Below are 18479 nucleotides of genomic sequence, written 5' to 3' on the forward strand. Positions count from 1 at the left end.
TTCTTTGAGCAACATCCTGATTCTGGCTCTCTATCCACCCACTTGTCCCTGCTTTATCTGCTCCTCTCACCACTCTTGTAATCTTCCTTCCCAGTCTTGTCCACCCTCCTGCAAGGTCTGCCAAAACATTTCTCCCTTTAATAGAAATAACAGGGAAATATTGACATCCTTAGAGGTACCCTGAAGTTTGCTGAAGTATGGATTTTTTTTTATTTTTTATAAAGTAATAATAATAAGAACAACAACAACAATTATTTATTTATTTATTTATACCACGCCCATCTGGCTGGGTTTCCCCAGCCACTCTGGGTGGCTTCCAACAGAACACTAAAATACAATAACCTATTAACCTATTCATTAGTGGTCTTCAGATGTTGGACTACAGCTCCCATCGTTCCTGAGAACTGCAAATGTTGATAGTGCAACCTCTGGAAGACATCAGGTTGGTTACCATTGCTTATGTTAACCTAGAGGAGGGCAAGGCTGACTGGCAAGAATCCTGAACAGGAGTACTTCTGCCTGGAAATAAATATACACCGCAATATTTTCTTGCAGCAGGTATTAGTTGCTCCCTTGAAGCTCCAGTCCTCTTACAGAAGATCTGGGTACTTTAACATTTTGACCCAGCATTATCAGCCTCTGGACTTGACCCTTTGTGAGATGACATTTGTTGCTCAGTATCTCCAGGACAGCTCAGTGGGATTTGGATGTCCCATGATTAAGGTCAACTGGGAAACACAAAACAGGGATAGAAAATCTCAGGATCAGGCTCCAGGCCTCTCTGTCTGGCCCCTGAGGCTTTCACCAGGCCATACACCTTCCTGAGCCACAGTCCTCACCTGCCCTGCTTTGCATCCTTCCTTGAGTGTTCCTTGTCTGGCTGGAATGTGTCCCTCAGCTCTCAATGCTTCTTGCTTGCCTGACTGGATGTGAGACTGTAGAAACTAGCCCAGTGTATGTGGGTAAAATTTACATTTTGTTGCTCTTCCCACTTTTGCCTCTAGCTCTGCCCCCTTTTGTCTGTGGCTCCTAGCAGGTTGTCCAGAATGGAATGTGGTCCTTGGGCAGAAACAGGTTGTCCACCCCTGAATTAGCGCACCACTGTCATCGTCAGAGGAAGGAAGGAAGGAAGGAGGGAAGGAAGGAAGGAAAGAAAGAAAGAAAGAAAGAAAGAAAGAAAGAAAGGGTTTATAACTCACCAGCTAGTTCCTAAAGATCAGTTCCTTTCATATCCCCAGGAGACCCGATATCCTTAACCAGGAAGATCCTTTTCCTCCCCAGCGATAAGGAAGCAGTTCTGGAAATGAAAAAAGGCAATTGGTGAGACTTCTGGGGAAAAGAGGCAAGTAGCGATGAGGTGGAAGCCATTTTAAGTGGATTTATCCATGGTCTGTGGACTGAGGATCGGGCCATCTCTTGAACTGGGTGTCCACTTATGTCCAAGCTGTTTGTCCGTGGTAAAGTTTTTTTTAACCTCCCCCAACTAATTGTATACAAAAAATACATATATGTATAATACACAGAAAAGATTCAAGCCCCATGTGGCACTATATTTCTGCGACATAATTTTAGAATGCAGAAGTCTTTTTATAGAGCTATACGATGTACACCACCTTGACATATTTTAGGAGCTGATGGTTTGTAAATATTCCCATAAAGAAATAGAAAAATAAATACACATATAGTCTAACCACCTGCTGTGCAGGAATCTCTTTTTATTGATTTGCGTATTTAAATTTTATTGAAAATTTTCAGCGGACAAAGAAAGTGAAAGAAATGAAAAACAAAAACAGGGTGTCCTTGGCGTGTATGCACTGAGCTGGGTGGCGGAGCCATAAAAAGTTGCTTGGAGGGGCCTGATCTGGCGCCAAGGCTGTCACACAGGGCCCTGCATCCCAGTCTGCCTTCACAAAAGCCCTATTAGGTAGGTTAGACTGAAAGGAGTGAGGGTGTGACTCAAGGTCATCCAGCAGGTTTTGTGGTCAAGGAGAGATGTGAACCTGGGTCCAAGTTTGTCATCCGAACCACTACACCAAACTGGATCTCTCCTCACTTGCTGATGACTTGAGCATGATCTTCTGACCATCTTGCCAGTTACCATCTACCCCTCACCCCGTGGCACAAAGCATACACAGAAGTGGTTGGTTGATTTCAGTGGCGCCTCCCCTGGTTCACAGCAACTGAGGCACTGGCCTGCATATCCCCCCCCCCCAAAAAAGAGGGAAAGTCTCGCAGCTGGAGTTGCTGTTTTTTTTAAAATGCTGCAGCCTCCTTGCATCAAACACCGTTCTGAAGTATAAACAGAATTTAGATTTATTGGAATGCTCCACTCTTGCCCTTGTTGTTCCTTGTAACAGGAAGTTATTTGTCGCAATTAAGAGGGAAATGAGTTGAAGAGCAGCAGGAGGTAGATTTTCAAATGCTTCTGGAAATGAGCAAAGCCTCACAATCTCCAGGACCCTCTGCCCCAAGCCAGCCAGCTGAAAACATGGGAAATTGCTCCTGCTCTTTTGCTTGTTTGTGAAAAGCCTCTGCTGCATTTCAGGCTTGGAAATAAAAATGGGAAGGAGATGTCTTTTTAAAAAGTGAACTTTACACTCTATTCAGTGTGTGAGTGTGTAAATCAGAGATGTTTCCTAAAACTCTGCAATGCTCTTGCATCCTACGTTGATCATGTAGAGGCTGATTTTGCTCCTGCCAATAGCTTACAAAGAAACTGAAGGATGAGATTGCAACATCCTCACCTCCTCACACCAAGGAGTGTTTGGAGGTCACCACGCTGGCTAGTAGAGGTCAACAGCATGGGTAGGCAAACTAAGGCCTGGGGGCCGGATCGCCTTCTAAATCCAGGCCACGGACGGTCCCGGAATCAGTGTGTTTCTACATGAGTAGAATGTGTCCTTTTATTTAAAATGCATCTCTGGTTACTTGTGGGGCCTGCCTGGTGTTTTCACATGAGTAGAATGTGTGCTTTTATTTAAAATGCATCTCTGGGTTACAGTGGTACCTCGGGTTAAGAACTTAATTCGTTCTGGATTCGTTCTTAACCTGAAACTGTTCTTAACCTGAAGCACCACTTTAGCTAATGGGGTCTCCTGCTGCTGCCGCCACTGCGTGATTTCTGTTCTCATCCTGAAGCAAAGTTCTTAACCCGAAGTAATATTTCTGGGTTAGCTGAGTCTGTAACCTGAAGCGTATGTAAGCTGAAGCGTATGTAACCCGAGGTACCACTGTATCGTGGGGCATAGGAATTCGTTCATTTTTCTTCTTCAAAATATAGTCCGGCCCCCCACAAGGTCTGAGGGACAATGGACCGGCCCCCTGCTGAAAAAGTTTGCTGACCCCTGGTCAACAGGGCTGGGGCCCTTACACTGACCCTCTGTCACTGGCATTGCTGTGGCTAATTGAGAGAGGGGAGAAGTGGCAGCATGGTCAAGAGAGTGCAAACTCACTAGCAGAGTCAGTCGGCACTCTCACTGGGTTTGTTGCATCATGCCATCCACGCCACTGCCTCTCCCCTCTCCCTCTTCTTGGTAAGCTGCATCCACACCCGGCCAACTGCTAGTGAGACAAACAGCAAGTTGCATATTAAAAGCCTCCCAGACCTGGCTCACTCTGCAACTGCATGATTAATACACCTCTCCTCCTAAACTGATCCACGTACCTACCAAAGTAGCATGTCAGGAAAAACAGTGCTAGCTTAGCTGCTGTCTAATATGCCCATCTGGAGCCATGTGCCCAGTTCTGAGTACCATAGTTTAAGAAGGATGTTGACAAGCTGGAACGTGTGCAGAGAAAGGCAACCAAAATGACCGCAGGTCTGGAAACCAAGCCTTAGGAGGAACGGTTTGAGGGAGCTGTGGATGTTTAGCCTGGAAAAGAGGAGACTGAGAGGAGATATGATGGCCATCTTCAAATAGTTTTAGGGGCCGTCACATAGAAGATGGAGCAAGCTTGTTTTCTGCTTCTCCACAGGGTAGAATCCAAATCAATGGATTCAAATGACAAGAAATGAGATTCCAGCTAAACACTAGGAAGGGTTTTCTGATTGTAAGAGCTATTCAACCGTGGAACAAACTACTTCGGAAGTGGACAGTCCTTTATCAGAAGTTTTAAATCAGAGGTTGGATGGCCATTTGTTAGGGATTCTTTAGCTGTGGTTCCTGCATCACAGGGGATTAGACTAGATGACCCCTGGGGTCCCTTCCAATTCTACAATTCTATGCTAGTTTTTCATGTAAAGGCACAGTCAAGCATTCAAATGACCTACATTCATAAATAGTACAGTTAGAGAACAGTTTTCCTTGTGAGTATGCAAATTCCATCCCAATTTCCATATTCTATTCATTTTGTAGATTAAAATTTCCTTTGTTAAATTATACATTTGTTAAAATCAGGCACACTTCATTTCATTCACTGTTCAGTGGGGGACCCAAGAGTTCTTCTGCTGCCTGCAACTTTTGTTTTCCACCTGTCTGACATGAAATTTCAGGCATTCTCCTATCCCTCCTGAGATTGGATCTGCCAAATTTCAGATGGGGAAGCAAAAAAGGTCCCCTGTATTATAGTCAATTAGGGTTACAACCTTGTACACCCTTACCTGGGATTAAATCACCTTGAACTCCATGAGTAGATATGCATAGTACTGTGTAAGGGAGCCAACTTGAATAAAATATTTGGAGAGCCCAGGTAAGCCCTGCTCTGCACAATCAATCACGTGATGTGGCACATGCACACCATTTGAATGACAATGCCCATCAACTTTGGGGGCCCTTGGTCCCTCAAATATTTTATTGGGGGGCCAACGGCATCTTGGCCCCTAGGAGTTGGCTCCTATGGTACTGTGCTATAAGAATAGGAACTACACGCTTAACAAATTCTATATCCAGATGGCAAACTCATTCCCCAGTGTGAATCATTATTTATTTATCTTACTGCATACTGTATTTATTCTGCTTTTCAAATCACTACTATCTCTCAAAGTGGCTCATATCAATCAAAAGAGACAGATGGGTCCTGCTATCAGGCTTACCAACTAAAAAGGCAAGACACTCAAGGGAAGTGGAGTGGAAGGAAAGGAAAGAGGAGGGAAATCAGTCTTTAAAGGCCAGAACAAAATGGTAAGCTATAATGGGCATTTTTATCCAGTTCAGGCCAAGATGATCTTCCTTTCCTGATTTATGTGCTTGAGTAGCAATTGGTGACTCTTGTTCTTCTGCCCAACGGATGGGGCCAGAGTGCTCTTCTTCTTTCCCCTGTTCTAAGCAAGATGGTGCCACCCAAGAGGGAGTTTGCAGAAGTACAAAAAAATTAGGGGCAGGGAAAAGGAAGGGGAAAGAGCCCAATGAACCCAAATGAAGAGTAATGCCTCTCTGACCAGGATGGAGCTGCTGTGCTAGCTTCCAGGGAGCTGGGTTGCTGTGACTTACAGAGAGGGAGAGAGGTGAGGAGATGGGGAGGTTTGCATGGTGCAAACACTCCAGCAGGAAAGGCTCCGCCAGAGTGCTTGCACCACACTAATCTCCCTGCCATTGGATTCTTTGTCGCTTCTACTGCAACAGACATAGATACCCCTAACCAACTAAACACTGGGCACTGGCTTTCCTTTCTTTTTTTTGAAAAAAAGTTTTGTTTTGTTTTTGCAGGGGGAGTGGCAGATTTGCAACCCAATTCTGCTTTGCAAGAAAAAAAATAGCATCCAATCTAATATAATTTTTCACTACTGAAGCAGAAATGAGGAAGAATGCAACGTTCACCCCACACTTCTTTTCTTAAAACATGCTGTTATGTGAAAAAAAGAATAATGGAATAATTCACTTTATTACATTACTAATTATGGTGTTGTTTTATTATGCCAGGCTAAGTACAAAAACATATTCTGTATAAAAAGAAAATAAGAAGAATGGGCTTGGCGTGGAATCAGCTAATTCAGTACATAATTTTGTAGCAAGTAATTATTTGCTTAAAATGAGAATTAGCTGAAAGAGGATCAGATTCGCTCTCTCTCTCTCTGGTGGCTCACACACAAGGAAGGTGAGGATGTAATTTGTTATGAATGCATCAGCTTGTTAAATAAATACTAGATATGTTATTTTCAAAAGAGACTCTCTGCAGTGTTACAGTAGCAAGAGCACTGTGTTTTGCTGTAGCTAACCCAGCACAGGACTAATTCTGCTACAAACAGCAGCCTCTTATCAGTCACCTGTTCCATAATTTTATTTATTCATTTGCTATCACATTTCTTTTCTACCTTTCCTTTAAGGAGGCTAGACAGCGTACAGGCTTTCCATCCTGCTTTATCCCCACAACAACCCTGTACAGGTGGCTTAGGTTGAGACAGGGCATTCTATTGCTCTAAGTTTCATATGCTGGGGAGAGTCCACTAGTCAGGAGCAGAGTACATGCTTTGCTATCCAAAAGTCCCTCATTGCATTTCCAGATAGAAGGATTTCAAACAGAAAGATCTTTGTGAGACCTCAGATAACTGCTGCTATTCAGAAGCAGCCAAGCCTGGCCTGGGTGGACCATGACTCCATGGATAGAGCTCATGCTCCGAATGAATAAGGTCTCAGATTAAATCCTCAGCATCTCCACTGAAACCAGAAATCAGTGTTTACTGGGGTGAATGGGATTTTGAGTTCAGCAACATCAGGATGGCCCAAGGTCCCCCATGCCTGAGTTAAGGAGAAAAGATTTCTGCTTGAGAACCTGGATCAACCTTCCCCAACCTGGTGCCCCCCAAATGTTTTGAGTGACAAGTTCCATAATCCCTGACCATTGGCCATGCTGGTGGTGGTTGCTGTTGCTGGGGCTGACACATACTTAGGCCTCTTCATCTTGCTGTCAGGACTCTCCCCAGGATGCATCCCTTCCCTGGTTACACTACCTCTCCTCAAGCCACACTCCTCATGGTCCCTGCTTTGCTGTTCCTTTAGTGTTTTTGACTGGCTGGAATGTGTCCTTGAATTCTGGCAATACTTCTTGCTTGTCTGGATGGAGGATAAGAGATCCTACTGTACAAATGTAAAAGACCATTTTCTTGTGTAACATAGAAGACCCATTTTTCCGTATAAAAAGTTTCAGGATTTCAGCAGGAAGTTGCACGTCATGCATGGACTGGAAACAAAGCCATAGGTTCACCCCCAAACCTTTGAAGGCATAGAAGGTATTGAAAACTGGAATGCATATAACTGCCTCAGTACTGTCATGAGCACAGACCTTCATGATTGTGCCATGAAAAGGATGTCTGGAGGGCCCCCAAAGCTGAGGGACAGCTGTACGTTTGCCACAATCCTGGTGGGTTTACTCAAAGCAGAGTAAAAGGGGAGGAAAGTGTGATGACGAGTTTGGCTGGCTTTGCCCTCGGCTGCTCTGCATCCTGTTGGGAAGACGTTCTCCCGAGGAGCTGAATGTAAAATCTTTCACTCTAAGCCTGCTGACAGCAGGATAAAGCGGGATGGAAATTTGCTTAGTGCTACCCCGCGAAGGCTTTAAAACACACATATTGTTATCTCGCTGCTTGCTACAGTGACCTACATAACGGCTCAGGCTGGCTCCTGAGTTTTCTTCCCTCTTTTCCACGCCACACTATTCAGCTCCCACCCCCACCACCCAATCTTTTGCCAGGCAGATATTTTGCTAGGCCTCACATTAGCCACATCACACACACACACACACACACACACACACACACACACACACACACACACACACACACTCAATGGCTCAGAGCCAGTGCCTGGTGGACATCGTTGTAAAAGGACCAGTAGACCCAAGATGCTGTGCTTCTGGCGCTGAAGCAGTCAGGGCCCAAGTGACCTGCTCTGTTAATTCCCCTTCAGCATTCATGAGTCTCTATGTGCTCACTGCCTAACAGCATTTTCATCAATGTTAGGGTAGCAAAGGAAGGAGGCCTGTGGATCTAGAATGTTCCAGGATCCTACAGTATTTTCATCCCCCCAGACCTTCATTTTCCTTGCTGGAAGTACTGCTTCTTGCCATCTAGCTGCAGAAATGCAGACTTCTCTCTTGTTCCCAGGTTGCATTTAAAGGCACCTAACACTCTCATTCAGCCCCCACTTAGGCATGGGCATAGCTGGGGTGTGTCACACATTCCAGTAGCTAGTAGTCACAAGCTGCTAAAGCTCTTAAGCAAGCAATAAAACTAGAAAGATGCCCATAGAGAGAGAAAAAGAGAGAGAGGAATTTCTGTAATTTCCTTGACACAGCACAATGGTTTCTGGAGACCCAAAGTGGCATCATGGTGAAATGGATAGACTCAATCCCTTTTGGTGCAAGGAAAAAATAGGCAAGAAATAATTATTCCATTTATGAATAATTTCCTATGAAGCATCTTCAAGTGTTTTCACAACACAATAAAAACATATGCAAAAATTGCATACATTAAAACAGCAAAAATTACACTCGCGCGCACGCACACACACAGTGCAAATCCAATACAGATATTGACCGGGATATGAATCTCCACTTATCAAAAGGAAAGTCTTCAAGTGGTGCTGAAAAGACAGCAGACTCCGCGCCTGCCTTAAATATAACAGCAGGGAGATCCAAAGTTCTGCAACATTAAAGGTCTGATTCTTGCATTGCACAGAATGGATCTCCTGATGAGGTGGTATCTGCAGGAGGCCCTATGCTGCAAAGTGCAGTGATCAGTTGGGTACAAAAGGGATGAGATGTACAGGGCTCTGTGCCAGCACCTTGAACTTAACCAGGTACAGGGAGGATCTGCAGCTGTATAAGACAGCAGAGAGGAGGAAAGCTTGACTGCAGGTGGAGGCAAAAGTCTCCAGGACTGGAGAGGGAGAGAATGCATGGGGAAAGGAAGATGGGGGCACAACTAACTGGGAAGGCAAATTGGGTCTGGAACTCCACTCACCCACTCAGCTACAGCCTGCTTTCCCACTTACATCTCTATGCACAATCCCATCATCTGTTGGACATGTTACTAGCTTGGAAGCAAGGACTAATTATTGCTCACTGAACTGGCTAAACAGATAAACCTCATACCAACTTGTTCAGAAGAGGTGGGTGAAGCAACTATAAATAGAAATCAAAATTAAAGTTTGATAAGTCCTGAAGGACAACTCGCAGTTGCACCAAAGGTAGGTTGAGCAGAGATGCTTGAAGAGACAACCCCCCTCGCCCCAGCAGATAGGAGACAATGGCGTAGAGCAGCTTTCCCCAACATGGTGCCCTACAAATTGTTTTGGACAACAACTACAATCATCGCTGGCCATTAACCATTTTGGCTGGGGCAGATGAAAGTTTGGGGTTGTTTCCAATGCCAGACCTACACAGAATAGACCCACTGAAATCTGTGACTTTAATGACTAAATTAGGCACATAAATTTCAATGGGTCTGCTCTGAGTAAAACTCAGTGCGTCTCATGGAGTCTAAAACATCTGGAGGGCACTCATGCAATCTGGTCTGAAGGAGCCACCTCCTGTCTTCTTCTGAGCTTTGATGATGCAATTACTTTTCTCATTGATTTGTGGAGAATGACACAGCACAGGGGGAGCCAAGTAGTGCCCTCCAGCTGTTGTTGGACTACACCTCCCATCATCCCTGACAATGGGCTACTCTGGTTGGGGCTGATAGTTCACAACAGTTCACACCATTGGGAGGGCATCCTACCCTTTGCAAGAGCCTTGGAGATGATTATTTGTCGCTTCTTTCCCTCCCTCCCTCAAGAAAAAAGTTAGACACACACAGAGAGAAAGGTAACCCATCCCCCGACTCTTTAAAGCAGGCATAGGCAAACTCGGCCCTCCAGATGTTTTGGGACTACACTCCCATCATCCCTGACCACTGGTCCTGTTAGCTAGGGATGATGGGAGTTGTAGTCCCAAAACATCTGGAGGTCTGAGTTTGCCTATGCCTGTTTTAAAGCATGACAAAAGATGGTTGCAAATGTGGTACCATTTGGAGGTCATGTGAATTTCTTCAGTCACTTCCTCTGCCTGCTTCGTGGCTGCTGAAAATCATACAACTGTGAACTCTAAGTGAAGACACTTACATTAATACTGCCCCCCCCCCCGATTATGTAAGAAGCAATGGATTCCAACTGCCCAGAAAAGATGTTTCATTGTAGGCAACACTGTACATTAAGTAGGAAGTCCTGAGGAACCGTTTCATTTTTAATTAGCAGAACATTTCCCTCTAATTAAGAAAGGTGGAGTGGTAGGGATGGGCTCCCTATAAATCAGGAGCAGGAAACCTCCCTCCCCCCCCTCAGCGCGGTATTTCCTTGGAGGTAATGTATGGGGGGGGCACATGTAGATCGTTGGTGGGGCTGAAACCAGTGGTGGGTGGGGGCTGAGCAAAACGTGAGTGGCAGCATTCTCTCTCTCTCTCTCTCTCTCTCTCTCTCTCTCTCTCTCTCTCTCTCTCACACACACACACACACACCACTCTGTGGGTGGGTACTGTGTACTCTGTGGGTACTGTGTAATGCATTATAGCAATGTAAAGTTATACACCCCACTTTGTAGCATTCCTTGATCATTGAGTTTAGTGCTGAGGCAACAGACTAGAACTTAAGAAGCTCCAAGGAATGAGAGAACAGGGTGCACTAGGGAGCTATCCTAGGTGCTGAAATCTTAGCAATTGAAACTTCTTCCCCGTGAGCCTTGTAGAACAACTATACTCTCAAGATTCCCTGATAATAAAAGAGTGGATCCCTCCGTTTCTCTGTAGCCTTATGTAACACAGACCTTCAGAATAGGTGAGCCCTACTGATCTCCCCTCCACCAAAAAAGAGACAATTTTTTGCTCTAATGTAAATTGTTTGCTGAAAGGGAGAGAAATAGAAGATTGGTAAGGATTTTATTTAAGTTGTCAACCAGTTAGGTGGGTTGGATTCATAGATAATTTTGGGGTTACACAAACTATGTCAGGAACATGGTACATTCTCAGGGATGCAACACCTTGCAGTCCCCAATTCTCAGCATGTGTCTTTGCTGCTCTGAATGAACATATGACAGGCTCAGTATTGGTTTCTCCCCCCTGCATGGTGCTATCAGCCACTTCATTTTCCACTACCAGAGCCCTAAAAACAGAATCTCCCTTAGCTAGAACTTAATGAGTTAGAAGACCGCACAGCCATAGGCTAGGCTAGGCCTGATCTTTGTCGTTGTTGCTAAGACCCTTTAGACATTCCTTCCCTACAGGCTTAAACTTGTTTAGGAGTCATGTCCTCTCACTAGGAACCCTGGGAACTGTATTTTGGTGACAAGAGTGGCCGCTAGGGAACTCTAGGGAACAAAGGCTCCTCAGTAAATGAGAACCCCCAGGAGTTATTGGAGGAAGTCATAGCTGAAAGTAAGTTCATAGCGTAGATAGACCTCCTCTTTTGCTTTTGCAGAAACACAAAGTAACAAGGTGTCCAAGGGTTGCAGTGCTGCCTCTGGTAATCCAGCCACTCACAGCCTGAAATAACTATTGCTCGGGACTCCTTGCTACCACATTATTTGAATACAAGCTGTATTCCCCCCCAATAAATCTCCCCTGAGAGTGACAGAGTAGAATTGCTATATCACATTCAAATTGCGTGGTAATAAGGAGACTTGGATGGCTGGATCACCTGCTTAAAATAGTTTAGAGGCAAAACAATCTTTTACAGGGACACAGAGGCAGCCCTGCAACCCTGGGGCTACATTGTAAAGAGTTCTGTAAAATTCTGAAGTGAGTCCATGATCCAAATGGGTCACAATCTACCTTGTTTGAAACAGGTGAGTCAACTTTGGAGTCCATGTTTGATGGGTTTTATTGAAATAAAAATGAGTTTGAAAAGTTTTTGTCTTTGGCTGCATCATGCCAACGGCTGTACAAATCAGAAGGAGTCCGGGCAGAGTTTTGGGGGTAGGAGTCCTACATCACATCTGACTGCCCCTCTTTGCTTTCTGCAGCTGGGCCCTTGACAAACGACTTCATTCTTCATCCCACCTCAAATTGATGAATGTGCCTTGCTGAAATGATTGAGCGCGTCCAAGACAGCAAGGTTATTAAACTGCAATGAGAGCAAGCAGCAAGCGATTGCCAGCCTCGTTAGCATTAAGTACGCTTTCCTCAGCAATTCCCTCTACCTTCAGAAGACTGACATGGCCTGTGCATAAAGAAAGGGGCTTGTGAAGAAGAGCTGCGTGAAGTGCAGAGAGATAGACATTATTAGAGGAACAACAGCAGGGATCGAATGGTTTTGACTTGTGGCCACCATTATGAAAGTTGTTACGAGTGTCCTGAGCCATTTCCTGCTCTATAAGGGCTTTCTCTGCACTGATCCATCTTCTTCCACTGTTAACCTCTCCCTTTCCTAGTACTTCCCCTTTCTGCTGCTCTGCTGTGGCAGAGCAATTAGAACAGGAGTTTCAGGTCAAGGGAATGTCTGTGTGTAAGCAGGTGCATCTTCAAAAGCCAGCAGAATGCCAGTACAGATGGGCTTCTCACATTTCAGCAGAGAGGGCATTCCATAATGCTGGTGCTACCAGTGAAAAAGCCCACCTCTGCATTTCTAGAGGTAGAGTCCATCATTTGCATACAGAAGCCTGGCATTCCCAGGTAGGGCTGTAAAAGACTCCTGTCTGCAACCCTGGAGAGCAGCTGTCAGTCAGTGTACAGACAATAATGAGGAACAGCTTTCTCCTGATTGAAGCGCAGAGTGTTTGAGGACTGGGGCATTTGCAGGGAAACCCAAATGCTTGTTTACAAAGCTATTGTACTACCAACCTTACTGTAAGCTTGTGAAACGTGGACCACTTATAAACAGCGTCTCCAACTCCTTGAAAGATTCCATCAATGGTGTCTCTGAAAATTTTTACACATCACTTGGGAAGACAGGCAAACTAATGCCAGTGTACTGGAAGAAGCAAAGATCACCAGTATTGAAGCAATGATTCTTCAACATCACCTTCATTGGACTGGTCATGTTGTGCGGATGCCTGATTATTGTCTTCCAAAGCAACTACTCTAAAAATGGTAAGCGTAATGCTGGTGGTCAACAAAAGAGGTTCAAAGACTCAAGGCAAATCTTAAAAAAATGTAGTATAAACACCAACAACTGGGAAACACTGGCCTGCGAGCACTCCAGTTGGAGAACAGCCTTTACCAAAGGTGTCATGGGTTTTGAAGATGCTCGAACTCAGGATGAAAGGGAGAAACACGCTAAGAGGAAGGCATGCTTGGCAAACCCTCACCTTGATCAACTCCTGCTCGGAAACCTATGTCCCCACTGTGTGGATTCAGAATTGGCCTCCACAGTCACTTACAGACTCTCTTTTAAAACCGTGTTTATGGAAGACAATCTTACTCGGCTACAAGTGATCGCCAGATAAGAAGACATGGATCAATGGTCTGACTCTTGTGTTCCTATTGGTAACTGCTATGGGGGAGGCTACAGCCTGTATAACAACAACAACAACAACAACAACAACAACAACAACAACAACAACAACAACGATTCTTCAAATATCACTACTGCTACTAATACAACTTACTAATTTTATACAGGCCTGAACAGACTATGAATTTCCTGGTCACCTGCCAGAAAAAGATGAATTGAAAAGTAGGGAAGAAATTATGACCAGAGTATTTGTCATTATTTATTTTTTAAAGGGGAAAAAAGCAAAATAAATCTAGGGGTCAAAAATCACAAATTACACTATCAATTTAAGAAACAAGTGACCGGTCACTCACTTATCTCACAGGGTTGTTGTGAGTATAAAATGAGCGAGAGGAGAAGTAGGTAGGTCACCTTAAGGAAAGGTGAGGTATTAACATAACTAACTAACTAACTAACTAACTAACTAACTAGCTAACTAACTAACTAACTAACTAACTAACTAACAAACACCTTAGGAAGAGGCAGGGTGGAGTAGGCTGGCCAAGAATCTCAGCCTAGTTGTTTGCATTGCAGGTTTCCAAGTTCATATCTCCCCCTGCCCCACTGCTCCCTGCTTATTTATCTGATGGTGTCTTGCTTTTCAATAATGAGATTTGAGCCATTGGCTTATTCTGATGCTGGATATCCTACTACCAGGAAGGGCAGCTTTGATGTGAAAGGTATAGTTAATTAAGCACCTGATTAAATTTGGCAGCAGCTGCTGGGGTTGATTGAGAAAGCAAGAGAAAGATCATTACTTCTGCTGAGGCAGCGGTTGGGGAGCGGGCAGTGTTGCGGGAGGGAGAAGGGGGGCATCGAGAAATCCTACAATACAGCATTATTTCTTAATGACCCATTTGTCTTCTTGGCTCATTAACATTCCAGGAGAGATAGGAGTTGCCATAAGCTGCAACCGTGCAGTAATTCCTTGTAAAGTGTTAAGGAATACCTGCCACTGGGTTGTAGTCCTACTCCTACTCAGAGTAGGCTCACTGAAATAAAGCCAGGCCTATCAATTTCAATGGGTAAAATTTAGTCGGATACAACCTTCTGTTTCTTTTTCACTCTCACTCACACCTCCTGAACGTGCTTGGTGATTAGATACTTCACTTTCTCCCCAAATATATATATATATAAAGTGACATGCCCTCAAGTATCACCCATACATTTTCAAGCTCATCTTCATATCCATAAGGACTAGTAATTTGCATGGGAAACCCCAACCCTGGTTTAAAATGTCCAAATTGAACTTCCAGTGTTGTGTGATAGTGAGAGTGTTGGACTCAGACCTGGGAGACGGGGGCTCAAATTCCTGCTCAGTCATGAAGCTCACTCAGCCAGTCATTGCTTCTCACAGCCTAACTTACCTCACAGGGTTGTTGTGAGGATAAAACGGGGGAAGAGAGGGTAGAACTATGTACACCACCTTGAGCTCCTTAGAGGAAAGGTGGGATATAAATGCAATAATAAACAAAACATTATCATTTGTAAGACATAGTTTGCTCATTAACTAGATCTTTGCTATTTTCAAGAGTTCATCGGTGCCATATCTCTAGATCTTCCAGCCTACCAGTTGTGTGGGTAAGGAGGCTGCATAAAATTTACAAGGAAAGAAACGAAGCTGTGTAAAATTTACAAGAAAAGAAAAGAAAATGTTGTATAAAATATTCAAGACATCTTAGAGTAATAAAAATGCATCTGAAAATATTATAATAAAAAGCAAAGGACATCAATAGAAGCAATAGGCTATATCCAATTCGTAGTCATGTGCAGCACAGACCCATTAAAATGAATGGACATCACTAAGTTGCGTCCATTCATTGAGTATAAACTTAGTCGGATGAAACACAATGGCTTCAATAAACAAAAGCCCAGTGTTGCCTTTCCCTTTAGGGGAGCTGCCCCAGTTCCACAGTAATTTTGGATGCCCTTTCCCAGCTCTACGCTTTTCTTTTTGATGTGAGACAGCCAGAAACAGTACACAGTATTCTGACTGAGATTGCGCCATATATTTGTATCAAGGCGTCACAATATTAGCAGTTTTATTTTTGACACCGTTACTAATGATCCCTAACACAGAACCCACCCTTTTCACAGTTGCTGCACAGTGGATTGACGTTTTCAACGAGCTGCTCAACACAATCTCTTTACTTATCAAACCCTATCAGTGTAAATATAGGAGGTGTGTGCGTGGAGGAGCATTGTCCTAATATGCATCACTTTAAATTTGTTTAAATCCCGTTTACCCAGTTTGGGGAGCTCTTTACAATCCCTTTAACAACCCTGAACGATTTGCTGTCATCAGCATATATAACCATACAAGTTACTACATTGGTTACAAGCTATTAGACGGGACAGGGTGGATTATATGGTTAATCCCATCACGGCACCTTTGACCCCAAGGTGAGGGTAACGCTGATATAGAGATATATTCAGCATTCACCAGTCAATCCAACATGATTTACTGTATACATACTTTATCAGCTCGTGGACTAGAACCAGAGTGAAACAACAACCACAGTATTAGAACAACACACTGAAGAGCATTAAAATAGGAAGAGCCTTATGAGGAAACTGAGTATGTTTCTCCTGGAGGAGAGTAGGCTGAGAAGTGTATGATAACCATCTTCAAACACCTGAAGGGCTGTCACGTGGAAGATGGAGCAAACTTGTTTTTTGCTGTTCTAGAGGGTAAGACCCAAACCAATGGATTCAAATTACAAGGAAGGAGATTCCAGCTAAACATTTGGGAGAACTTTCTGATGGTAAGAGCTGTTCAGCCGTGGAATGGACTACCTCGGAAAGCAGTGCACCCTCCTTTGTTGGATTTTTAAAACAGAGGTTGGACGGCCATCTGTCAGGGATTCTTTAGCTGTGATCCCTGCACTGAAGGGGTTGGACTATTTATTAACTTTCTACCCTGCCCTTCATTTCTATGATTCTAAGGGGAAATGATCTCTGTTCGACCCTGAAGGGCAGCAGCTCTCTGGGGTTTCTTCCAGGAAATCTTTCCCATTCCTATCCAGAGATGCTGAGGATTGAATCAGGGACCTTTTGTACACAAAGCATGTGCTCTACTATTAAGCTGCAGCCAGTGCTGGGTTTACATATAAGCTAAACAAGCTATAAAGGGACGCGGGTGGCACTGTGGTCTAAACCACAGAGCCCAGGGCTTGCCGATCAGAAGGTTGGCGGTTTGAATCCCTGCGACGGGGTGAGCTCCCGTTGCTTGGTCCCTGCTCCTGCCCACCTAGCAGTTCGAAAGCATGTCAAAGTGCAAGTAGATAAATAGGTACCGCTCCGGCGGGAAGGTAAACAGTGTTTCCGTGCGCTGCTCTGGTTTGCCAGAAGCGGCTTAGTCATGATGGCCACATGACCCGGAAGCTGTATGCCGGCTCCCTCAGCCAATAAAGTGAGATGAGCGCTGCAACCCCAGAGTCGGCCACGACTGGACCTAATGGTCAGGGGTCCCTTTACCTTTAAACAAGCTATAGCTTAGGGCCCCACCCTCTTGCCCCCCCAAATATTTCACTATTAATATACTTATTCTTAATTGTATTTCAGTTCAACAATTACTTTGATAAAATGCATATTTTGTCATGTTCAAATGGCTTTAGATACCTGAGGTCCATAAATTACCATATAGCATATATTCAACACAAAAAACAGTGACAATTTGTTGTTGACAAAGGACAACTGGACATAGAAAGGGCCCCATTACCTTCAGTAGTTTAGGGCCTCATCAAACCTAAATCCGGCCCTGGCTGCAGCCAGCACAAAGCTCCCACAAACACACATCTCCCAACACAGCCAGCTTTTCAAGGCAGACCCAAGGAAACTTTCTACTAAAACTAACCACAATCAGGGAACTTGACCTGCGTCGTGACTGGGAAAAATCTTGGTCCCAACAAAAACGGGCTGATCTCTCCAGCCCCGATTTACAGCCAAGAAACATCTCCGAACAGCAGCAGCCTTCAAACAGTACAAGCTCAGCAAGGGAACACAGAACAGAAAGGGAAGAGCAGGGAGTTCAGAAGCCCACAGAGAAATTGGCTCAGAAATAAACAGCAAGGAGACAAAAAGGAACTCTGAAAAAGAAGCAGAGCCTCCTACGGAAGAACAAAAGAGAGTGAGATGCCCACGTGAATTGATCTTTAATAGCTGAACAGGCAGCTGGAGATGGAGCAACAGAGGGGTGTAGAGGCCATGTTGCTGTGACAATCCTGAACGTTTTTGGTCGAGAGTATGCTGTTCCTTGCTGTCTCTGCGGGTGAACACAGATGAGCCATTTACAAAAAGCCCAGGCAGACAACCAAAGTACCCATTTGGTTGTTGAGGCAGATATGGATGGCTATTTCAACACACTTTCTGCCCTGGGTTGGTGCCACCTGATGGGAAGCAAATTCCTCACCACCTGGGCAGCTGGACAGCATAGAGGCAGCCAAGCAGGACAAGGATGCTCATCTGCATCAGGACTATGGGGGTCCCCCCGCCCTTGGTCAAGGGCCACAAGCAAAGCACAGAGGGGAGTGACCTTCTCTTGGTAAGCTCAGGCCAGCTAGTAATGAGAAAGGAGAGGATAGTGGAAGATGAAGAACAGATGTGATATGCATATGGTGCTCAAAGCACATTTCAGTAACTCTTACAACATTACTCCTCTATGGGACTTGCCTGGGCTGGCAGAATGGAAACAACAACCTCTGTCATCTAGAGTGTGGATGGAGTCATTTCTCTGTTGAGGGCCACTGGGAATGAGCAGAGCTATGGTGAGCATGAGCAAACCCAAATATGGACTGAATCTCTCTCTTTCTCTCTGTCTCCCCCTTTTCCCGCTACCCCTTTCTCTCTCTCTACCACCTCCTATCTTCCTCCTTCTGCCACCTCCTTTCTCTCTCTTTCTGCCATCACGTCGTTCTCTCTGCCCCACCTTTTCACTTTCTGCCACTCGCCTCTCCATCTTGCCAAGGGTCACAGCATGCCCAACCTCTGACCTAGAGCATTCATGGCAGAAGTGAAATTTACACCAGGACTCCCAAGGCACACACTCTTCACTATTCCATGCTACCAGCTCACTCTGCGCCT

General features: G+C 44.7%; 1 protein-coding gene across 3 annotated transcripts in view; it reads right to left on the minus strand.

Moving 5' to 3' along the window:
• DLGAP3 (DLG associated protein 3) overlaps window positions 1-18479 on the minus strand; it is a 178694-nt gene that overhangs the window by 59017 nt on the left and 101198 nt on the right. For all 3 annotated transcript variants that reach the window (XM_081200018.1, XM_081200019.1, XM_081200017.1), the window contains exon 2: window positions 1200-1297. The gene's annotated coding sequence lies outside the window, so the exon portion shown is untranslated. The remainder of the gene's footprint in view (window positions 1-1199; window positions 1298-18479) is intronic.

Source organism: Podarcis bocagei (assembly GCF_964188305.1).
Source record: "Podarcis bocagei genome assembly, chromosome: 7".
NCBI lineage: Eukaryota > Metazoa > Chordata > Lepidosauria > Squamata > Lacertidae > Podarcis > Podarcis bocagei.